At 28.1% G+C, this 26,863-nt stretch overlaps 1 protein-coding gene across 5 annotated transcripts in view; it reads left to right on the top strand.

Annotated features, from left to right (window-relative positions):
- The window catches only part of rudhira (breast carcinoma-amplified sequence 3 protein rudhira), a 113,089-nt gene that overhangs the window by 42,545 nt on the left and 43,681 nt on the right, over positions 1-26,863 (top strand). The gene's annotated exons all lie outside the window — the stretch shown is intronic.

Genomic DNA, 26,863 nt, shown 5'->3' with positions numbered 1-26,863 from the left:
GCACTTACTCTCCCTCATACACACACAAACACATACTTACGCCTACCTCCCCCTAATTATGACACAACAAACACATAAACGAATAAATAAATTGACATAAAAACGAGAAACCAAAACAAAACCCACCATATAAAATATGAACGAAAGACGTCATAAAAACAACACTTGAAGTGGAACTGGTTTTGTGTTTTTCTGTTCGTTTTTTTCTTTTTTTGTATAAAATTATCGTCTTTGTGGTTCATGATATAAACAAAAATCAGCTGACACATAAAAACATAAACAATAATAATATTTTGAATGATGAAAAATTGACTAGGACCACAACATTGGTGTTAAATATGATAGCAAAATTTTGATACATTAAAATAGAAAAATTTAAAATTAGTTTAGTACATCAGAATTGAATTCATTACCTATATTTCGTATATTTTTGAAATGCAGTTTTTATCATAATAGAATAATAAAAATTTTCTGTAAAGAGAAACCAAAAAAAAAAGAACTGGTCGCAATCAATCGAATTCATTAAAAAGGAAAATATTAGAAATTTATTAGACTTCATTAAAAAGGAAAATATTAGAAAATTTTTAATATTAGAAAAATTTTTAATTAACTCTATTACAAACGCCTATATCTCAAAAATAAGTAAATATTCAATTCAAGAAAAATTATAAGACAATTTTTTTTAGACTTGTTAAAGAAAATTTCGTAGTTTGAAGGACAACAATGGATTTCAAAATTGCAAAAATGTTTTTATCGCCATAAAATCTTTTATTGCAGCTGTTCGTCTCCACGTAAAAAATAGGACGTAGAATAAACTTTAGATCCAATAATAATATGTCATAAATTGGAATGAAAATTTGTTAAAATGTCTTTAGCGCTAAATGAAGTTCTAGACAGACACAATTTAAGTAAAATTTTATTTCTATAGAAAAATTTGTCAAAATTTTATTTCTGTAGAAAATATTGTAAAAATTTTATTTCTATATTAGACATTTGTTAGAATTCATTAAAAAGGAAAATATTAGAAAATTTTTAATATTAGAAAAATTTTTAATTAACTGTATTACAAACGCGTATATCTCAAAAATAAGTAAATATTAAATTCAAGAAAAATTATAAGACAATTTTTTTTTTACTTGTTAAAGAAAATTTCGTTGTTTGAAGGACAACATTGGATTTCAAAATTGCAAAAATGTTTTTAGCGCCATAAAATCTTTTATTGCAGCTGTTCGTCTCCACGTAAACAATAGGTCGTAGAATAAACTTTAGATCCAATAATAATATTTCATAAATTGGAATGAAAACATTTTATTTCTATAGAAAATTTTGTCAAAATTTTATTTCTATAGAAAATTTTCTCAAAATTTTATTTCTATAGAAAATTTTGTCAAAATTTTATTTCTATAGAAAATTTTGTCAAAATTTTATTTCTATAGAAAATTTTTGTCAAAATTTTATTTCTATAGAAAATTTTCTCAAAATTTTATTTCTATAGAAAATTTTCTCGAAATTTTATTTCTATAAAAAATTTTCTCAAAATTTTATGTCTATAGAAAATTTTCTCAATATTTTATTTCTATAGAAAATTTTCTCAAAATTTTATTTCTATAGAAAATTTTTGTCAAAATTTTATTTCTATAGAAAATGTCAACATTTTTTGTCTATAGAAAAGTTCGTCAAATTTTTTTCTCATAATTTTATTTCTATAGAACATTTTCTCAAAATTTTATTTCTATAGAAAATTTTCTCAAAATTTTATTTCTATAGCAAATAGTACATTTTTTTAAAATTGTATAAAAAATTTTATTTCTATAGAAAATGTCAAAATTTATAGCAAATAGTACATTTTTTTAAAATTGTATATCATTAGAAAAATTTTCAAAATTTTATTTCTGGGGGAAATTTGTGATGTACCCTTGTTTGTAGATTTTTTTTCAAAATTGTATTTCTATGGAACATTTTATCAAAATTTTATTTTTATAGATTTTTTTTCAAAATTTTATTTCTGGATTTTAGTTGGAGAGGTATATTTTGTAAAATCTATCAAAACATCAAGAATTCTCCCAATCTACCAAATAGTAACAAATCTACATATTTTGGTAGAATTCTAATTAGGTACAAATCTGAAGAAAATTTGTCAATGAAAATTTGTTAAAATGTCTTTAGCGCGATATGAAGTTCTAGACAGACACAATTTAAGTAAAATTTACTCATTTGAGAAACTTATGAACTCAATTTCAGCAAACTTAACCCATTTTAGGAAAATATTAACTATTTTCATTTGTACTTCATTTGTAGAACACTTTTCTCATTTTTAGTTCACGGCATTAAAGTAAAAAAAAAAATAAAATAAGAAAAATTAACTAAAATAAAGTTAAATCGTCTATAAACAATTTCGTTGTCTTTTTTTCTGAGTGTATGATTGTAAAGCCTTCTTTCGTCTCCATTCGATCGATGAGTTAACTTAGGAACACGTTTCCTCTATCCCTATGGTCTATATTTCATTGACTTTCACGAAAACGAAGATACATTATTAGGATTGTGCTTAAAGAGCCTGAAACACTACACTTCCATTTGCTGTAGCTGTTCGCACTTAGCAAACACAGAAAAAAATTTCAAGAAAAAATTTCCAATTAAAGTGTTAATTGAGTTTTAAAAAATATTCAATTAAAAATTTAAATGATTCAACAAATTTTTTAATTGAAACAAAAATCTATCACAAAAATTAATAGTATCAATTAATTTTTTAATTGGATTAATTAATTTTTTAATTGACTTTCAATTAATTTTTTAATTGATACTATCATTTCTGTGATTGAAGATATTTCAATTAAAAAATTAATTGGATCAGTTAATTTCGTGATTGAACCAGAAAAAATTTTGTTTGTGTGAACGCTGTTGGATATAACCCACGCGACTGATGTCTTGCCTATGTTACGTACCTTCAATAGGCGTTTTTTTAATACGAGACCGTTGCACTATTTCATAATATTGGCGTGCGATCACTTCGAAACTGACAACAAATTTTTTTATGATAGTCTCTGAAGATGAAAAGTCACCGATCAAAGACAGAAATTGGTATTAATATTTTTCCCTGGAATGTTATGTTTCTAAAGCGTTGCAATATTGTATGATATACAATATTTTATTTGTATGAACAAAATTATTAAACCAATTAAATGATAGTTTTTCATATATAATTACATTTTAATTGAACAAATATTGCACACAAAAAATTAATTGATCCTATTAATTTTTTAATTGAAATGTTAGTATCAATTAAAAAATTATTTGAAAGTCAATTAAAAAATTAATTTTTGTGATAGATTTTTGTTTCAATTAAAAAAATTTGTTAAATCAAATAAAATTTTAATTGAATTTTTTTAAAACTCAATTAAGACTTTAATTGGAAAAATGTTCGCGATTTTTTTTTCTGTGTGGTGATAATTTTTCTGTGAATATTTTTTAAAGCTCAATTAAGGCTTCAATTGGAAAAATTTTCGTGAATTTTTCTTTCTGTGTGGGGATAATTTTTCTGTGCAAAAAACATTTCCACTTTATTAAATATAAATGGAAAAAGTTTATTGAAACGAAATTCAGTAGGGTATTCCTCGCTTTCTGGACTACATGTAGTAATTATTACAAAAATAAAATTGACTATCATCTCTGGACACCTATACATTTCTACGAGTCTACCAGACTTGATAAGATTAATATGACCTTTGTAAGAATATCAATGGCACTTTTGTATACCAATGCAATGCTATTTTAATGACCATAACTATTGTGTGATATGCCCATGAATATTAACATGTAGAAAAAAATATAAACAAATGATTTTTAACATTTGTTGTTAATGATTCGCCCCATCATATTCTTTATTTTTTCAAAACCACAAAAATAAGAAAAAAAAAATATATATATATATATATACACATACATATATATAGTAATGCGCAGAAAAGTAATCAACGACGACGAGTATTGTGAATTGTTTAATTTGAAAATGAGTGGTGGGTACTTTATATTGCACATTTGTAGAAGAAACCATTGGACAAACATGCACGCAAACTAATATGACTTTGAGGTGGGAATCTAAGGGTAAGCAAATAATTTACGGGGCCTTATTTACCAATGGGTTATATCTATTTCACATCAAAAATCGTTTCAATTATTTTATTATACAACTTTTTATACCCTCCACCATAGTTTGTAACACATCGAAATATTGCTTTAAGACCCCATAAAGTATATACATTCTGGGTCGTGGTGAAATTCTGAGTCGATCTAAGCATGTCCGTCCGTCCGTCTGTTGAAATCACGCTAACTTCCGAACAAAACAAGCTATCGATTTGAAACTTGGCACAAGTAGTTGTTATTGATGTAGGTCGGATGGTATTGCAAATGGGCCATATCGGACCACTTTTGCGTATAGCCCCCATATTAACCGACGCTTACATTTGGCTCTTGGACGGAGCCTCGTGGAGGAGCAAAATTCATCCAATCCGATTGAAATTTGGTACATGGCGTTAGTATATCGGTCCATAATTATATGTAGCTTCCATATAAACCGATCCCCAGATTTGACCTCCGGAGCTCTTGGAGGAACAAAATTCATCAGATCCAGCTGAAATTTGGTACGTGGTGAAATTTGGTAAATTGCGCTAGTATATGGTCGCTACCCTGTAGGAAGTCTGGGGATATGTGTCTCAATGTCACCACTTTTGTCAACTATTATGGTGACATTGTCGATAATTTGTCTACAGATTGTCTACAAATATTTCTCTGGCTTTAATGTGTAGAGAAATTTATGACAAATGAGAGTCAATGCTTCTTCTTCCTTTTCATTGTTTCGCTTTTTTGGTTGTGAAAACACGTTGTATCGCAATAATTGGACAATAGTTTAAAAAGAAAAGTAAGTTTTATAAGTGAATTAAAAAATGAATAAAAGAAATTACAAAAGATTTGTAAAACAGCAATTAAAATTGTACAAGGATAGAGCAAATGCTGAAGAGGAGTTAATTTCTAGAGAGCACTTTCAGTGATTTTGTGCTGCAAGAAGAAAATTTTGAAAATTTTGAAACTCTTGAAAATTTTGAGTTAGCTGATTTGCCCACTCCAACTCTGAATTTGAGGGAAAAACTGAAGCAGTGGTACATCGAAACATCGCCTTCCAGAAAGTGTTTGGAGAAGCTGCTCAGTATATTGCAGGAGGAAGGCCTAGACGTTCCGCCTTGAAGAAATAGTGCCCATGAAAAAGACGGAATTTTTCTTTAATTTAATTAAATATACATAATAAATATAATTTTAATTTCTAATTTTACGCCTTTTTATTTGGTAAAAAAGTGTTGACAAAATGGTGACAATGGACTACTGATTCAGTGGTTCCAATGTCTCCATATGGTTCCAAAAGTAAAGGGTGATTTGTTAAGAGCTTGATAACTTTTTTTTTTAAAAAAACGCATAAAATTTGCAAAATCTCATCGGTTCTTTATTTGAAACGTTAGATTGGTCCATGACATTTACTTTTTGAAGATAATTTCATTTAAATGTTGACCGCGGCTGCGTCTTAGGTGGTCCATTCGGAAAGTCCAATTTTGGGCAACTTTTTCGAGCATTTCGGCCGGAATAGCCCGAATTTCTTCGGAAATGTTGTCTTCCAAAGCTGGAATAGTTGCTGGCTTATTTCTGTAGACTTTAGACTTGACGTAGCCCCACAAAAAATAGTCTAAAGGCGTCAAATCGCATGATCTTGGTGGCCAACTTACCGGTCCATTTCTTGAGATGAATTGTTCTCCGAAGTTTTCCCTCAAAATGGCCATAGAATCGCGAGCTGTGTGGCATGTAGCGCCATCTTGTTGAAACCACATGTCAACCAAGTTCAGTTCTTCCATTTTTGGCAACAAAAAGTTTGTTAGCATCGAACGATAGCGATCGCCATTCACCGTAACGTTGCGTCCAACAGCATCTTTGAAAAAATACGGTCCAATGATTCCACCAGCGTACAAACCACACCAAACAGTGCATTTTTCGGGATGCATGGGCAGTTCTTGAACGGCTTCTGGTTGCTCTTCACTCCAAATGCGGCAATTTTGCTTATTTACGTAGCCATTCAACCAGAAATGAGCCTCATCGCTGAACAAAATTTGTCGATAAAAAAGCGGATTTTCTGCCAACTTTTCTAGGGCCCATTCACTGAAAATTCGACGTTGTGGCAGATCGTAAGTCTATTCATGATGAAATGTCAAAGCATACTGAGCATCTTTCTCTTTGACACCATGTCTGAAATCCCACGTGATCTGTCAAATACTAATGCATGAAAATCCTAACCTCAAAAGAATCACCCTTTACCACCTAGTCAGTAGTTCCTGTGTCAGTAGTTCATTATCAATGACAAGTATATGTTAAATGTTAATAGAATTTTACATTGTCTGGGGTATATTTGGTCAGTAGTACTGGCGACACAGTCAATAGCAAGTCAGTACTATTTCACTATTGACATTTCCTACAGGGTAACAACCATGCCAACATTGGTCGATATCGGTCTATAGTTATATAACAGGTTGGCTGATAAGTCCTCGGTCTGACACATAGATGGCGTCTCTAGTATTAAATGCATATTATTTTTATATAGTACCAACCTTCAAATGATTCGTGTCAAAATTTGACGTCTGTAAGTCAATTAGATTGTGAGATAGACCGTCTTTTGTGAAACAACTTTTGTTATTGTGAAAAAATGGGGAAAAAAGGAATTTCGTGTTTTGATAAAATACTGTTTTCTGAAGGGGAAAAATACGGTGGAAGCAAAAACTTGGCTTGATAATGATTTTCCGGACTCTGCCTCAGGGAAATCAACAATAATTAATTGGTATGCAAAATTCAAGCGTGGTGAAATGAGCACGGAGGACGGTGAACGCAGTGGACGCCCGAAAGAAGTGGTTACCGACGAAAACATCCAAAAAATCCACAAAATGATTTTGAATGACCGTAAAATGAAGTTGATCGAGATAGCAGAGGCCTTAAAGATATCAAAGGAACGTGTTGGTCATATCAGTCATCAATATTTGGATATGCGGAAGCTCTGTGCAAAATGGGTGCCGCGCGAGCTCACATTTGACCAAAAACAACAACGTGTTGATGATTCTGAGCGGTGTTTGCAGCTGTTAACTCGTAATACACCCGAGTTTTTCCGTCGATATGTGACAATGGATGATACATGGCTCTATCACTACACTCCTGAGTCCAATCGACAGTCGGTTGAGTGGACAGCGACCGGTGAACCGTCTCCGAAGCGTGGAAAGACTCAAAAGTCCGCTGGCAAAGTTTTTTAGGATGCGCATGGAATAATTTTTATCGATTATCTTGAGAAGGGAAAAACCATTAACAGTGACTATTATATGGCGTTATTGAATCGCGGCAAAACGGCCCCATATGAAGAAAAAAGTGTTGTTCCATCAAGACAACGCACCGTGTCACAAGTCATTGAGAACGATGGCAAAAATTCACGAATTGGGTTTCGAATTGCTTCCCCACCCATTCTCCAGATCTGACCCCCAGCGACTTTTTCTTGTTCTCAGACCTCAAAAGGATGCTCGCAGGAAAAAAATTTGGCTGCAATGAAGAGGTGATCGCCGAAACTGAGGCCTATTTTAAGGCAAAACCGAAGGAGTACTACCAAAATGGTATCAAAAAATTGGAAGGTCGTTATAATCGTTGTATCGCTCTTGAAGGGAACTATGTTGAATAATAAAAACGAATTTTGACAAAAAAATGTGTTTTTCTTTGTTAGACCGGGGACTTATCAGCCTACCTGTTATAGCCGATCCCCAAAAATATTTTACCAAAATTTTATTTCTATAGAAAATTTTATCAACATTTTATTTCTATAGAAAATTTTGTCAAAATTTTATTACTATAGAAAATTTTGTCAAAATTTTATTTCTATAGAAAATTTTGTCAAAATTTTATTACTATACAAAATGTTGTCAACATTTTATTTCTATAGAACATTTTGTCAACATTTTATTTCTGTAGAAAATTTTGTCAAACTGAATTTTATACGTATTTAATCGGCTTTTTTTTTTGTTTAATATATACCCCGTCTGGACTAACTTACATTTGAGAAGGCGGTGTTAAGAAGTTTTAAGATACCTTGCTATCGGCAAGTGTTACCGCAACCCAAGTAATTCGATTGTGGATGACAGTCTTTAGTATAAGTTTCTATGCAATCCATGGTGGAGGGTACATACACACAAAAAATGTCTTTCTGATTCAATCACGAAATTAATTGATCCAATTAATTGTTTAATTGAAATGTCTTCAATCACACACAGAAAAAAAAATCATGAAATTTTTTCCAATTAAAATCTTAATTGAGTTTTGAAAAATATTCAATTAAAAATTTTATTGATTCAACCATTTTTGTAATTGAAACAAAAATCAATCACACAAATTAATAGTTTCAATTAATTTTTTAATTGGATCAATTAATTTTTAATTGACTGTCAATTAATTTTTTAATTGATACTATCATTTCTGTGATTGAAGACATTTCAGTTAAAAAATTAATTGGATCAATTAATTTCGTGATTGAATTAGAAAAATTTTTTTTTGTGTGCAGAAATGATAGTATCAATTAAAAAATTAATTGAAAGTCAATTAAAAATTAATTGATCCAATTAAAAAATTAATTGATACTATTAATTTTTGTGATTGATTTTTGTTTCAATTAAAAAATTTGTTGATTCAATTAAATTTTTAATTGAATATTTTTTAAAACTCAATTAAAATTTAAATTGGAAAATTTTTCGTCAAATTTTTTTCTGTGTGGCCTGGCCGAATCTTACAGCCGTATATACTTGTTATTTATTCTTTTATGACCAATATTAATTCTTTGAATACCCAAACTAAAGCTATATTATCGTTTTCTGGGCGTTTTATCGATTTTTATTTTTTACATCACATTTATTTCACTTATTTTATATAAAAAATGGACATGATGATGCATTATTAGCAAATTTTAACCTCAATATTAGCTAATTACTTTATCGATATTTCTAATAATTGGAAGTTGTAGTTTATGCAAATAAAGACAACTGATGATGATGTCAGTTTAGGGCCTTTTAAGAAAAAATTAACGGCCCTACCACTACCCTACCTGCTGATTTTCAATATGCATTTATATTTTAACTTATTTGAACACCATATATAAAATATCCTTTATATATATCTACTATGCAATTTTCGTTTTATATGTATATATGTATGTAATGCCATATATTATTCCATACAATGTCAGCAAATGACAAGAAATATCATTATCATGGTACTTGTAAGACAAACCGACAATAATGCACCAACATTAAAAAACAGACAGTTGGACTGGCATGCCTGTCACTTACAAGTAGTCAGCTTTTGAGATTTTGGTGGTACTACTATTAGTCAGCGTTATTGCTACAACATCGATTAGATGATAATAATTCCAATCAAAGAAGAAATATATCTAAGTCAATTTGATGGAAACATTGTGGTTTGAAGATCATTAGAGATAAAAAGTTTATACAAAGCTTTAAAAAATTTTCTTTCAGTGTACACGTATAGGCAGAATTGGTTTGTTCTCTAAGTTCATCGGTTTCCACGTATAGAACTTTTCATTTAAGTTTTTCTTTTATTTTCAAAATTTTTTTATATATTTACTTTTCGATACACCCTTATATTGCCATCAATATGGAATAATTCTATGGCTGACTGAGAAACAAAGAAATAATTGTGATATGTGTGTTTTTTTTTCTATATTTGTTCAAAATAAATTTTTAATATAAACCAAGAGTATGTGACGATAACAGCACAGTTCACAAAAATGCAAACATTGATGTGGTTCATCTAACCTACAGGGGCAAATATAGATCTAACTGCTGCTACGTTAAAACGGAAAGACGATACACAAACTAAAACATTGCGATACGAATAGAATATGGATGACGTTGAGTCAGTGTTGCCAGGTGATTTTTGAATCTTCCCCCCAAATCTTAAGAAAAAACCCCCAAAATTGGTCTAGAGTTTTTTCAAAAACCCCCAAAAATTTAAGAATGTAAAAAATTTCGTGAAAAAATCCTGTAGTGATACATTTTAAAAATTTAATTGAATAAAAATATATAATAATACGATATCAATTTAAAAAGCAGGTAAAACAGACTAATTTAATGTATAAATATTTTAAATCGTATTAATTTAAAAAAATCGGTTTACAAAGTAAAAAAATAAACGAAATTCGGTAAATATATACATTATTAAAATTTTAAATCGTTTGCCGTTGCAGTCTACAAATTGTAGGTGTTCAATTATGAGACCCATATGTTAGGTGGCAGCCCGATGTATCATGCTCACTTAGACTATTCAGTCTATTGTGATACCACAGTGGTGAACTTCTCTCTTATCACTGAGTGCTACCCGAATCGATGTTAAGCTCAATGACAAGATACCTCTTTTTTATAGCCGAGTCCGAACGGCGTTCCACATTGTAGTGAAACCACTTAGAGAAGTTTTGAAACACTCAGAAATGTCGCCAACATTAATGAGGTGGGATAATCCAGTGCTGAACCATTGCACCACGGTAGCTCCCTAAGACCCATAATTGAATGAAAATTTAACTCTAAAAATGCTTTCAGCTGCTAAGTTAAAATACGATTTTTTTTAACTGTGTCAAATATTTAAAAATTAAATTAAAAAGAAGCAATTGAAAAGGATAATGAAAATAATGGTAATGCCTACTTGTTTATATTTAAGAACTTGGGTTGATTTCCTGCATCTTTCTCCCCCAATTTCATGTCAGAATTGTTCCAAATGTGGTTGAAAATTGCTCCACTTTATGAGGTCTAGGATATTTGTTTACCCCCAAAAATCCCCCAAAATAAATGTTACCCCTAAAAATCCCCCTAAACGTGCAAAAACCCCCTAAATTTGGGGGGAAAACCCCTAACCTGGCAACACTGCGTTGAGTCAATTTGAATTCTCTAAAAAAAAACACACACACACACACGTACACTTCTATCTAAAACAAAACGTCTAGCCCCACAAAATCCGAATTTGTATCAGAATAATATGCCCTATATGGATGCATTCTTTGTTGTGGTTATGGGTCTTTGTCCAATGAATATTTGATATTGAGTATTTTTGTGTGACACTGACATCGAAACCAAAGCATTTGATTGATAATGCAAAACTTTGCACTACTGCCAATCAGATGGAATTTACACAAACACACACATACATACAAATTAAAATTTGTATACAAAAAATCTATATGGTTTGGAGTGCATACCATCATTATTAATAGAGAGAAGGGTTGAATTTAACCAAGGGATAGCTCAGAGAGTTTGTCGTTTGGGGGCTCTTTGCAAGAGAGGCTTTTGTGAAAGAGGGTCTTCTACCATTACACGTGTTGTCGCAATTAATGAGTGTCATAAAAGTATTATTGAACGAGGCTTAGTATTAACCATTCAAATATGGATTTTATTAATTTTTTTTAAACTTACTTGTTTATTCAACAATTTTTGAATTTATTCTCCTGATAATGTCAGTCAATATAAATTCCGAAATTATCAAACATTTTCTAATTAACACTGCATTTAGTGTTGCCAGTATTGGGGATTTCCCACCAAGTTGCCGTTATTTTTTCTTGGATGGGGACGAAAATTTTGAGTTGGGAACTTGGGGATTTGGTGGGGAATTTCCATAAATTTTCGGATTTTTTTTGAGAATTTTTTTAAATCCGTTCAGTATAATAAATCAGGTTGCAGTAATGATATTCAGGAATTTCTGTTTATTTCTACACTATATTTGGACTAGAAACGGGCACAGGATTTTATTTTGGAGGCCCAAGCGCTAATTTATAATTTAACTCAGCTAGTTTAAGACATTTTGAGAAGTCATTTCGTAAGGACTCGGGCCTAAATGTTGCCTTTCATCAGTGCTCATCACTTATTTGGACAATATATTCCATAAATATAGAAATGATGAAAATGGTTCACGTTCATATTTATCTACCATCCAATTTTATTACTTCAGTATTTAGAAATAAAATTTCGTTCATAAATAGGGTAAGTGCAGCAAATGCGGTATACCCATTTGTTTTTCGAAAACCAAATTTTTTGTTTTTCTTCGACGAGGCTAAGATTTTACCACATTCATTTTACTAGTGTTAGCCATCCACGCAACTATGAGCGAAAAATTAGAAACCCATAATTTCGGATATATTTGCGAATTTATTAAAAAACACATTAAGCACGGATTCATAAAATGTGCAGGTAATGTGGTACACCATAATGTAGATTTTTTTTGTAAAAAAAAATAAATGCAATACGTGTATCGCAATTGCATACATTTTATGCTTATTTAGTACTCTTCAGTTATTTACATCCGAAAATTAATAAATTTAAAATATATCTTCACACAAAACGAAATGATTAAGAACCACCAAACAAAAACCTTCGAGCACGGGTAAATGTGAATTCTTTCAACTGGCACAAAGAAAGAGTTGCAAAAATCAAATTGATCTTTGATAGCTTCATTTTCTGACAGCCACAATCTATTCAGCTTGGTTTAGTTGTTCGTATGTTGTTAGATAGAGAAAAAAGCTACTATACCACATTACCAGCCTATACCACATTTGCTGCACTTACCCTACATGATGACCGGGCTCCCATTTTAAATTTTGGAACATTTGGAAGACAATCATAAGAACTTGTCGAAAATGTATTGGAGATTTTTGTGAGGAATTTTGGTTTAAATTGGAGATTTTTGGGGACGAAAGTGTTCTAATATGGGGAAAAGAGTCAGAAAAATACTGGCAACACTGACTGCTATGTTAATGAAATAACAGGGGTGTGTCCAGATAATATAAAATTCTGGTTCACAGAAAAAAATATCACCAAAATATTTCCAATTAGAAAGTTAATTGAAGTTGAAAATTTTTTCAATTAATAAATTAATTGATACAATTAACTTTTTAATCATGATAGAAACATTAAGTTAATTAAGTCAATGATTGAAATTTTTAAAATGTTTAATTAAAAAATTAATTGAAACAATTAACTTTTTAATCAAATTCGGAAGACTAATTCAGTTAAAAAAAGTGCTGATTTTTTTTTACTTTTTTAATTAAAAATGTATTTCAAACAATCATTTGTTAATCCAAATAAAAACTCTAAGCCAATCTAACGAAGTAATTAAAAATAGTTACCTTTTTAAAAATAGTTACCTTAATAAATTAATTGCGTTTTGCAATCAACATCAATTAAATTTTTAATTGAATCAATTAAAAAATTAATTGAATTTTGCTGAAAAAATCAATTAATTTTTTAATCAAGAATTTTTTCTATGCCCAATTAAAACTGTGATTGATACTATCATTTTCGTGACTGAAGACATTTCAATTAAAAAATTAATTGGATCAATTAATTTGGTGATTGAATCAGAGAAAAAATTTTTTGTGTGTTTGCACACAAAGAAAGAATACTTTTCTCCGCCAATAGTACACTGAAAAAAGCATGCCCTGTTCCGAAGATTTTGTCTTTACGCTGATGATTTTGGTATTGATTCCGAGCCAAAGAAGCGGAGAATTGAATTAAGGACACATTTAAGACACAATTCCCCTTTAAAACTTGAGTTTTTCGTACTTGATTGTAGGAAACAATTTTTAATTTTTTCATTTCCTCGGCTGTTTTCTTCATGTGCTATCGAAGTCAATTAAAAAGGTTTTAACGACAACTTAAATGTTCTTATTGAGAATCGACTTCAAGTTTAAATTATGCTTTCAAGTAAAAACGCCTTTAAAATATAGTGTTAAAAAATCTCCTATTTTTAAATGATTTTTAAAAAGATTTTTTTTTGATTCAATCACGAAATTAATTGATCCAATTAATTTTTTATTTGAAATGTCTTCAATAACAGCAATCATGGTACCAAAAAATTAATTGATACGATTTACATTTGTGATTGATTTTTTTTTAATTTTAAATTTTTAATTGAATATTTTGTAAAACTCAATTAAGAGTTTAATTGGAAAAATTTACGTGAAAATTTTTTCTGTGTAGAGAAGATGAAAAAAAAAATCAACAAATTTAATTTTGAAGATTTTTTAAAACGAAATTTTCGTTCATGTTATTTTCGAATCTCTTAACTACACACAAAGGAAAAAAAAAAACGTTTGGAAAACGTGTACCGCAAACGTTTTTCTTTTATTAGAGTTTTTTGAATTGCTTCGAAAATTTTTTCACCAAAAAAATTCGTTTGTTACAAAATTTTTATTTTTTCAATAAAAAAAGTTATTTTTGAAACAACAACACAGTCCATTTCGTTTATATCAAACATTGTTCTTTTCTGACTTTAGGTCTTTAATAAGACACATTTTACAGTTCAAAATTTAATATAGTACAATATAATGTTGAACATTTTTTCGGAATCTTCCGAACATATCTGGAATATATGTAAAAAAAAAAAAAAAAACTTTGGTCGAAGCAGGGATCGAACCCATGACCCTTGGCATGCAAGTCGGACGTAGCAACCACTGCTCCACGGTGCCAAACTAAATGTTTGTTTCTGTTAAATAAACTTTGTTTATTCGGTTCTTGGGCGCCGCAAGCTATGCTATATAAATATAACTTATATGGATAATTATCTATTGATGACCATAACAGGTACATAGCTTAGTTGTTAGTGTGTTGGCTTACAAAGTGCATGGTCCGCGGTTCGATTCTCCGTCCAGGCGAAAGGAAAAAAAATTTTAAAAATTTATAAACTTGTATAATTTCTTCTACATTGTTGGTATTACAGGAAAAGGTGTTAAGAACTAAAAAACCTCGTGGATGTGAGAAAGATGTGAGGAAAAATGCAATTAGCAAGAAAACAATGTTTTTTTTGAGTTAGTCTTTATGAAATTGTTTTTACATCCTGGAAAAGAATAAACGTTTATCACAAAAAGTATATACTTTTCTTCCAAATACACTTCCTTACAGCGAAAAGCAAATGAGAAATGAACTTTGTTTGTCTAAAATTTCGTTTGGGAGGAAAGAATTATTTTTTTGCGTGTATAAGGAAAAAAACGACTTCATTAAAAAGTTTATCGATTTTTCGACAAGGAAAAACAACTTTATATCAGAGAAATGAGTCTTCTATGCTAAGCAAAATTCTCATACGTAATTTAAGGACATGGAAAATTTGGCCTCACGACAATCTTGTTTTCAGTGTAGTCCATATTTTTTGACTTCAATCACGAAATTAATTGATCCAAATAATTTTTAATGGAAATATCTTCAATCACAAAAATGATAGTATCAAACACCAAAGTTAATTAAAAAATTGATTGTTCAAATTAAAAAATTAATGTACACAATTAATGTTTGTGATTCAATATTATTGGTTCAATAAAAAATTTTATTGAACCAATTAAATTTTTAATTGAATATTTTTTACAAATCAATTAAAATTTTAATGGGAACAATGTTGGTGATATATCATTTCTGTGTGTCTTCAATGTAAAATTTTTATTAAACAATTTTTATTAGAAAAAATGTCTGTTACTAACTCTGTAAAATCTTTTCCTTTTACCACAAAAAAAAATATTGTTTATCCATATTATTAGATGTTTAATTATTAAGTAAAAGTTTATTGCTCTACTAAGCAAAGAAAACGAACGACGTCATTTATTTATCATTATCTATTGCCAACAAAAACAAGCCATTGCCCCATAGGCAATTAAAACATTTAGCGTAAATTTTCTCTTTCATCGAATAAACAATATTTACTCTCACTCGTTTCTAAACAAAGAAAAAAATTAACATAATATAAAGAAATTGTGAAAAATAAATATAATAACTAAAACAGACACTTTAGAAATCTAAACACAGATATGGGGGATCGCAAATCGACACAAAAGAAATAGCACAGTACCCTGTGTCGATAAGAAATTTTTAAGCAAAATTAACCTTTTGTTTTTGCATACACCGAAAAAAATATCACTAAATTTTTCCCAATTAGAATTTTAATTGAATCTTGAAAAATATTCAATAAACAAATTTTATTGGTTCAACAAATTATTTAATTGAAACAATTAATTTTTTAATTGACTTTGATGATAGATACTATTATTTCTGTGCTTAAAGATAATTCAATTATAAATTAATTGGATCAATTAATTTCGTGATTGAAGACAAAAAATATTTTTTTGTGTACACTACTTTTAGAGTTTTTAATTTATGGTAATCGTCAAAATTTTTGTTTCCAACAGAATTCAGATTTCAAAATTTTATATTAAAAAAATATATATTTTATTACGTGTATACTTCTACATATGAAAGAACTGTAAATAGTTTTGAAAAATATTCCCCAAAAAATTTTATGCTTTAAAATTAATATAAAATAATACATTTTCCCATTTTCCAACAAATTTTACTTTTTAAATAGAATTACTTGAGAACAATTCACTCATTTTCATTTAATATAAAAGAACAATATTTTTTGCCTGTATTATATTTGCAGAAAAATCTAATAATGAGAGTGACACCAATGCCGAAAGGGCTGACCCACAAATCCCACCCTCATTTGTTTAAAATCAATAATAAATAAATTAAAAATTATTATTTTTATTATTAAATTAGTGTTTACCATCTCCATGATAAAGACTTTATTCAGTGACCCAAAATGGTAGACATTGCTGGCCTAGGCATTAGTTGCCCAATACGAATTTAAATTAGACTCTCTGATTGTTGTTGCAGTTTTTCATAATTCAAATTTTCACTACAACAACACGTGAATATAAAGGCTTGTTGAACGATTGATATTAAATCTTTGTTTTTTTTTATACTAACATAGAAAAAAATTCACGAAAATTTTTCCAATTAGTTTAATTGAGTTTTAAAAATTTAATTGATACAACAAATTTTTTATTTGAAACAAAAATCAATCACAAAAATTATTAGTATCAATTAAATTTTTATTCACTTTCAATTAATTTTTTTAAATGATACCATCATTTCCGTGATTGAACACATTTCGGTTTAAAATTCAATTTGACCAATTAATTTCGTGATTGAATCAGAAAAAAAAATTTTGTATGGATTTTTTAAGCGAAAATTTATCCGTTATCCGACTTTTGAGCCTATGGGTTCGTAAGGTAAAGTTGACTGTTTTATGCGAGATTAAGTTGAAGACTGTGTTTATTACGGTAGACCCGAGTTCCTCACGCTACCATAAATTCAAGAATTATGCGATTTCTAGTTTCTAATTGCCAGTACATTTTTTGTAGCTATTGTCACTAAATTATGATGCTTTCGTCCCCAAAAATTCCCAATTTACATTAAAATATTTACCCAAAAATCCCCAATAAATTTTTGACAAGTTTTTATGAAAAAAAAAAATAATAAAATAAAGACATAGCATCTGCTATAGAAAATCAGTAATAATTTAAGAATTGAATAATACATATAAGGTCAATATTTTAAAACACAACACTACCAAAATTTGAAGAAAATTTTGCCAAAAATCTACCAAATTTAAATAACAGAGAGAAGTTCACCAATGTGGTATCACAATGGGCTGAATAGTCTAAGTAAGCCTGATACATCGGGCTGCCACCTAACATAACCATATAACATAACATACCAAATTAAAAAAAAAAACTTAATTTGAAGCTTTACATCAAATTTTTGTAGAAAATGTATTTCTATAGAAAATTTTGTCAAAATTTTATTTCTATAGAAAATTTTGTCAAAATTTTATTTCTATAGAAAATTTTGTCAAAATTTTATTTCTATAGAAAAGTTTGTCAAAATTTTAGTTCTATAGAAAATTTTAACAAAATTTTAGTTCTATAGAAAATTTTGTCAACATTTTATTTCTATAGAAAATTTTGTCAAAATTTTATTTCTATAGAAAATGTCAACATTTTATTTCTACAGAAAATTTTGTCAAAATTTTATTTCTATAGATAACTTTGTCAAAATTTTATTTCTATAGAAAATTTTTATTCTATAGAATATTTTGTCAAAATTTTATTTCTATAGAAAATTTTGTCAAAATTGTATTTCCATAGAAAACTTTGTCAAAATTTTATTTCTATAGAAAATTTTTATTCTATAGAATATTTTGTCAAAATTTTATTTCTATAGAAAATTTTGTCAAAATTTTATTTCTATAGAAATTTTTGTCAAAATTTTATTTCTATAGAAAATTTTGTCAAAATTTTATTTCCATAGAAAATTTTGCCAAAATTTTATTTCTATAGAAAATTTTGTCAAAATTTTATTTCTAAAGAAAATATTGTCAAAATTTTATTTCTATAGAAAATTTTGTCAAAATTTTATTTCCATAGAAAATTTTGTCAAAATTTTATTTCTATAGAAAATTTTGTCAAAATTCTATTTCTATAGAAAATTTTGTCAAAATTTTATTTCCATAGAAAATTTTGTCAAAATTTTAATTCTATAGAAAATTGTGTCAAAATTTTATTTCCATAGAAAATTTTGTTAAAATTTTATTTCTATAGAAAATTTTCACAAAATTATATTTCTATAGAAAATTTTATTTCTATAGAAAATTTTGTCAAAATTTTATTTCTATAGAAAATTTTCACAAAATTATATTTCTATAGAAAATTTTGTCAAAATTTTATTTCTATAGAAAATTGTGTCAAAATTTTATTTCTATAGAAAATTTTCACAAAATTATATTTCCATAGAAAATTTTGTCAAAATTTTATTTCTATAGAAAATTTTGTCAAAATTTTATTTCTATAGAAAATTTTCACAAAATTATATTTCTATAGAAAATTTTGTCAAAATTATATTTCTATAGAAAAGTTTGTCAAAATTTTATTTCTATAGAAAATTTTAACAAAATTTTAGTTCTATAGAAAGTTTGTCAAAATTTTATTTCTATAGAAAATTTTACCAAAATTTTAATTCTATAGAAAATTTTACCAAAATTTTAATTCTATAGAAATTTTTGTCAAAATTTTATTTATTTCGATAGAAAATTGTTTCAAAATTTTAATTCTAGAGGAGAACAGTTATCGTTTTCCAAATGCTCAAGAAATGAAGATGTGATGTCGGGCATCACTGTATTTATAAACGAAAATTTACTCTTAAATACTCAATTAATAAAATTGTATTTTACACTGGTTAGAATTTTCTGCTGCAATGAGTTCTTAAGCAATGAATCTATCCAGTTGTACAGAATATATCATTGTAGTACCATGTACTTTTTTCATGTGGAATGTACCAAATTTATTACAATTGTACCAACTTTGGCATCCTTGTCTCTTACGCAATACATGCTCCACTCCACTTATATATAAGATAATTTCTATTAGGTGAGTAACTCTTTAACAAACCATCTTCTATACCACAGAATTTATCATGTTATAATGTAAACACGCCACCAACAAATATAAGCCACTGTAAATTATGTGAGTTATTCATATTGATAAAATGTTCAACATCTATTTCCACCAACTTATCCTTTAAGATGCATTAAATGTAGAAACAAAACATATCGCATGTTTTACAAAGTAAGGCTAATCGGTCGTTAGTTTCGTCTATCTGTCATTGACCATAACTTTAGTTCTGTACTCAAGAGAATTGTGCAGTCATTGTCCACATGGAAAACAAAACCATTATTTTTTCCATTTTTTTCTATTATTTGAATATGATATAGCGTTAACGTATATAACCATATTTTACAATACCACATATTTAACTTCATTTGATATACAAATGACAAGAGAGCCCTGACATTGACTGGCGTCAACAAAGGTGGACTAATGGAAATATTTCCACATACCATATCCTCTAAAATTATGATACACACTAGAGGGGTTGTTGCATTCTCATTGTGTTTTTTTTTGTATTTTCTAAAAAATATGACACCTGTCTGCATGAGGGTGTGAATACAATCTGCAATCAATTTATCACAGGGGTAAAGTCAGAATTATGGCTTTTGTCTGTCTTAGACATGGATATACAAATGAAAACTCCCATTTAGAAACCCGTGTAAAAATTGGGGGATCTGATTTGATATGGTTAGATCTGATCCAAGATATGGTCAGATCTGAGCAGATCCGAAAAATGGTTATATCTGGTCAGATCTAAATACTATGAAATTTGATCTGATCAGATCTCAAAAATGAGACACATCTAATCAGATCTAATTTGATATAATTGTATATTATTTGATACAATTGTATCTTTCGAGATCTTTCAACACATAAAAGCCCATAATTTGTATATAAAATGAGATCAATTGTTTTATTTAATAATACAGACAAAAAGTATGTGCATAATAAATATGTTTAATTTAAATTGATCCATCAAAGCTATTTAAGAGTATTGACAGTTGAGTTAGAGTGTTGTCCAAGGGTTTTTTCGTTTGTTTCTTCTGCTTTGGACTTAGACACGCGACTAAAGTATTACAGTGTTAAGGCAATCTGCAATGAAATTAAGTAAAAAAACAATTATTAAACAAATATAGGAATAAACAAATATGGGAATATATTGAACTATGTAAGCAAGTATTAGTATTGTTTTGGATCATTCTTCTTTAAGTTGCAATAAAAATTGCCATATAATTTTATGTTGCTTTTAATACACACATTAGAGTGTATTCGGGATTAGGTTAGGTATAGCGATAGGCTGTTATTTTAGGCTCATACATACTATTCAGACCATCATGACATCACAGTGATCAACATCTCACTTATCACTGACTGCTGCTCGATTCAATAATTAGCTCAATAACATGGGACCTCCTTGCTTTAATCGAGTCCTATCGGCATTTCACGTTGCGCTGAAACAACTTAGAGAATCTTTGAAGCAGAAATGTCACCAACATTACTGCGAGGAGATAATCCACCGCCGAAATAATTTTTGGTGTTGGTCGGAACTGGGATTTGAACCCGTGACCTTTTGAATGCAAGGCGGGCATGTTAACCAGTACACCACTGAGGTTTCCTTTTTTTCCAAATCTAGAAAATAGTAAAACAATATGAAAATGACTACTAAGGAAATAACAAATACAAGCTACTTACCTACATAATCTCCGCAATAAAGGAAACGATATACACTGACAAAAATATTGTCGTGAGGTCAAAGATTTCATGTCTTTAAAATACGAATACAAATTTTGCTTAGCATAGAATACGCATTTCTCTAAAATAAAGTTATTTTCCTTGTCCAAAAGTCGATAAACTTTTCAATGAAGTCATATTGTCCTTATAATTAAGTGATTTGACTTAAAAATGGGTATCTTAACATGAAAGAAAAAAATTTATAGGCTAAGGTCAACTTGACTTTAATAATTCAGAAAAATTCTTTAAATTTAATGAAATTGTCTTTAAATTTGTTGTCTTTTTGCATCTTGACTACAAAGCAAAAAATCGTTCAAATATAGGACATGTTTTTCAAAACTTTATTTTAAAGAAGTTTTTTACTTCAAACATAGCATAATTTCTACTGGAAGTCGAGTCCTAATTTGGAAAATAAAGTTGCCGTTAACTCGTTTTTAAAGGACTTTGATAGCATATGAAGAAAAAAAGCTGAGAAAGCGAAACATTAAAATTTGCTTCCTAGAAGCAAGTACACAAGACCTAAATTTAAAAGAGAATTGTGTCTTAAAAGTATCCTTACTTGTATTCTCCGCTTCTTTGGCTCGGAATCAATACCAAATTTTTTAAAGTAAAGACAAAATCTTTGGAACCGAGTATGCTTTTTTTTCAGTGTACACTTTATCAAAGGAACACATTTAAAACAATTATATTAAATTTCTTAATTTTCTCAGCTAGTCTGGCGTTAAATTTGTTTAGAAGTGATGCCCCTGACGGCGTTGACATTTGAAATAATGGCATTGAGGTTTAGACGTGTATTGCAAAAATCTTTTTAACTTGTTTAATTTTTTTTTTATATTTTGGACCGTATTTAACCCCATATATAGTCAGATATGATGTTATATCTACCATATCTTATTAGATATAGTGCTATATATGGTCGTATCCAAGCATATATTATTAGATATGCCAGATATAATTAGATATTATACTATATATGATGAGATCTGCAATTATATCTAACCAGATCTAGCACCATATATAGCATATCTGTGCATATCTAATTGTGTCTGAACCAATATCTGAACAGATCCAATTAGACCCAATTTGATATTATTAGATAGGATTGGATCCTCCAATTTTTACACGGGAATAGTAATTCATACTAAATGCATTATCTTGTACAAAAGTAAATGGACTTTAAAATGTTTGTGTCACCATTTTGTTATGTTGCTTTCATAATATCGTTTTTGACTATTTTTATCCGAATCACGGTATCCACTCGGATCAAAAATAAACTACCACAATTTGAAGAAAATATTACCAAAATTCTATCAAATTTAAAAAATCTTAATCATAGTGATAATCAAAATTTGAATTCTATAGAAAATTTTGTCAAAATTTTAATTCTATAGAAAATTTTGTCAACATTTTATTTCTATAGAAAATTTTGACAAAATTGTATTTCTATAGGAAATTTTGCCAAAATTTTAATTTTTTAGAAATTTTTTTCAATTTTTTAATTCCATAGAAAATTTTGTCAAAATTTTATTTCTATAGAAAATTTTTCAAAATTTTAATTCTATAGAAAATTTTGACAAAATTTTAATTCTATAGAAAATTTTGACAAAATTTTAATTCTATAGAAAATTTGTCAACATTTTAATTCTATAGAAAGTTTGTCAAAATTTTAATTCTATTGAAAAAGTGGCCAAAATTTTATTTCCATAGAAAATTTTGTCAAAATTTTATTTCTATAGAAAATTTTGTTAAAATTTTATTTCTATAGTGAATTTTTTCAATATTTTATTTCTATAGAAAATTTTGTCAAAATTTTATTTCTATAGAAAATTTAGTCAAAATTTTATTTCTATAGAAAATGTTGTCAAAATTTTATTTCTATAGAAAATTTGTCAACATTTTATTTCTATCGAAAATTTTGTCGAAAGTTTATTTCTATAGAAATTTTTGTCAAAATTTTATTACTATAGAAAATTTTAACAAAATTTTAGTTCTATCAAAATTTTAATTCTATTGAAAAAGTGGTCAAAATTTTATTTCCATAGAAAATTTTGTCAAAATTTTATTTCTATAGAAAATTTTGTTAAAATTTTATTTCTATAGTGAATTTTGTCAATATTTTATTTTTATAGAAAATTTTGTCAAAATTTTATTTCTATAGAAAATTTAGTCAAAATTTTATTTCTATAGAAAATGTTGTCAAAATTTTATTTCTATAGAAAATTTGTCAACATTTTATTTCTATCGAAAATTTTGTCAAAAGTTTATTTCTATAGAAATTTTTGTCAAAATTTTATTACTATAGAAAATTTTAACAAAATTTTAGTTCTAAAGAAAATTTTCACAAAATTATATTTCTATAGAAAATTTTGTCAAAATTTTATTTCTATAGAAAATTTTGTTAAAATTTTATTTCTATAGTGAATTTTGTCAATATTTTATTTCTATAGTGAATTTTGTCAAAATTTTATTTCTATAGAAATTTTTTTCAAAATTATCAAAATATTATTTCTATAGATGGTTGGATGTACAGCTGTTTCGGAATTACCACATTCCTCATCAGCATCCTCTACTTGCAGCAAAACAATCAGAATAAATTCGAGTAATTCACTCAACCCAAAGTGAACTACACTTGAACCTTCCGAAAAAAGGTTTGATAGTCGGCTACTGCCTAGGCAAATTTGCAATCATATCTCTTTTCCTTTGCCAAACTCAAATCATCGATTTGAATGTAGTTGGCTGGGTTTGTTTTTGAGCGTGTTTCCTCTATCTTCATTCTTTTGAAAAATACTTTTCCTCTGTTGGTTAAGCTACACTTGTAGTTTAGTCAACGTATGGTTTTAAGCTGAGATCAAAAACAACAATAAATATTTTATTTCTATAGGAAATTTTGTAAACATTTTAATTCTATAGAAAATTTTGTCAAAATTTTAATTCTATAGAAATTTTTGACATTTTAATTATATACAAAATTTTGTCAAAATTGTATTCCTATAAAAAATTTTGTCAATTCTATAGAAATTTTTGCCACAATTTAATTTTTTAACTGTTTTTGTCAATTTTTTTCTATTGAAAATTTGGTTTTTATTAATTGGAGTGGAATATTTTGTAAAATCTACCAAAACATCAAGAATTCTACCAATCTACGAAACAGTAAAAAAGCTACCATTTTTGGTAGAATTCTACCCACTGTGACAACCGTGATCCGAATTCAATTAGGATTACGGACTAGTATACGTATCCAATTCCGTATATGTGAGGATTTGATTGACATAGGACAAAATCAGATTATATATCATAGACAAAATATCGCCCAAATAACTTCAATTGAAGCTCAAGTCAATTGAAGATGAAAGCGTTTTCAATTAGTAAATTAATTGATACAATTAACTTTTTAATCAAACTCGAAACAGTACGTCAATTAGGTAAAATTTTTAAATTTTTTGATCAAAAAATTAATTGATATAATGAGTTTTTTAATCAAATATATATGATATAATGAGTTTTTTTAATCAAACTCGAAAGACTAAGTCAGTTAAATATTTATTATTTTTTTTTTATAAAAACAATTATTGAGACAATTAATTTATCAAGAAATATAAAAAACAAAGCCTATACGGAAAGAGAATGAAAATTGTTACGTCGTTAATTAAAAAATTAATTGATACATTTATTTTTTAATCAAACTAAGAACACAAATTGAGTGAAAATTGAGTGAAAATTTTCGTGATTTTTATTAAACAGTAAATTGTTCCAATTAGCCATTTAATTAGAAAATGTAATCGATTTCGATTGCAAAACTCAATAATTAAAAAGTTAATTGGAAATTCGATTGAAGTGTAACTAAATATAAATCAATTAAAAAACTGATTGAGTTTTCCAATCGACATCAATTAAATTTTTGATTGAATCAATTAGACAATTAATTTGTTGATTTTTGCAATCAATATCAATTACATTTTTAATTGATTCAATTAAAAAACTAATTGTTTTTTTTTTTTGAATCAATATCAATAAAATGTTTAATTGAATCAATTAAAAAAATAATTAAAGTGGCACAAAAAGTGTCACAGTTCATAAAAGGTGGCTCACTCATTGTAAAACAGTGGCATACCTTTTCATATAAAAAATTCAACAATTAAGCACATTTATAATTCAACAATTAAACCCATTGTTGCGTGGAACTATCTATTTTTTAATGTAGATTTTAACTAGTCTACCATTAAATTTATCTCCATTTAGTTGAAAATTTGTGGATTTTTTTTAATTTTAATTTTATTTAACCAGGTTTATCTACTATAGAAAATTTCTCACAAATGAATTATTCGACTCGTGAACTCGATTATTTGTTAAGAAAAAGCGCTAATGGCGATCGAAAAGTGATATATATTTTACAGCATAAATTAATGTAATTAAAAAGTGTCACAGAATGAGAAAAGAGTGGCGCAAAATAGTAAAACGTATAACATTTACCCCCAGTTTCAGGAAGCTCCGTTAGTGCTACCTTAGCTAACGAACTTGTAAACCGTACTATGAACATGTCTGTTATCATGTCTATATATTCCATACGCCAGTTAGGAACTTAACTGCTAAAAATGTTTCAGTTAACCGGAGAGAAGATATTTCGATTTTACTTTCTGTTAACTGGGAGTTAAAGTCTAACGGAGATACATGAAAATGGCCGTTAGTGACACAACAGAAAGGTAGCACAAAAGTATCACTGCTTAAAAAAAGTGATAAATTTGCGACTAAAGTGGCACAACGGTAACACTGCTTATATGACTTATTTACTTGTTTTTTTTTTTTATTCAATATTTAATTGCATATCTTTGAAGAATAGTATTGGAGTTTCGATTCTAATAAAAAGTGCAATATTTTCGAAATATAAACAACTTTGCCCTAGCTTTTGATTTAATATCCACCAATTTATTACAAATTAGCAATAGCCTTAGAATGACATAATTTAGGCGAAAAAAATACGAGAAAATAGTAATGTAACACTAGGGCAACACTTTTTCGCAGAAACGAAATCGCCCTTAATTTTAAAATAATCGTCTTCTATTCCACAATGATAAGCCACACTAATATTTCGTGATTTTGGAGCCCAGTAATTGATAGCCGAATAAATATTTAATCAGCATCGAATAATAACCCCTTCTGGCAACTGTCATTTGAAATCAACAACACAAAAAGACTATTGTTCTAATTAATCACTTTTAATTTCATATCATTACACAAACTGCTAAGTTAGCAAAAAATACCATAATCGCAAACTATAGAGAGAGAGAAAGACAAAAACGACCATAATAGATTTCGCCAACCAACTACCCGCCCGCAGCTAGCTAAAATCCAACAGTCGGAAAAAATTTATTCAATTTCAATTTTATTTTAAATGCATTTGACGTAAAAAAAAGAACTCAACATCGAAAAACATTTCATGCACCAAAAACACAAAAAACTGCTAACGTATGTGCTTAAAAGCGAATACGCCACAATGTCTGTTGACTATAGCTAGATGATTTGGAATAAACAGAAACATTTTTTTTGCTATTTCAATCATTTGTGGCCTTTGTGAAATATATACGAGTATCTTTAATAAAGCAAAAAACGTGACATAGTCAATAACAGTGAAATCCAATTCCTATTGAAATTCAAATATAATTTTTTTTTGTGCAGAATAAAGTTACAGGAAGAATGGCATATGGTCTGATTCAATTTATGGGGAATTTTAAAATTGTTTTTTTTTTT

Source organism: Haematobia irritans, chromosome 3 (assembly GCF_050003625.1).
Source record: "Haematobia irritans isolate KBUSLIRL chromosome 3, ASM5000362v1, whole genome shotgun sequence".
In the NCBI taxonomy this organism is placed as follows: domain Eukaryota; kingdom Metazoa; phylum Arthropoda; class Insecta; order Diptera; family Muscidae; genus Haematobia; species Haematobia irritans.
The sequence above is the reverse complement of the archived record's forward strand: the minus strand, read 5'-3'. Positions and strand labels throughout refer to the sequence as shown.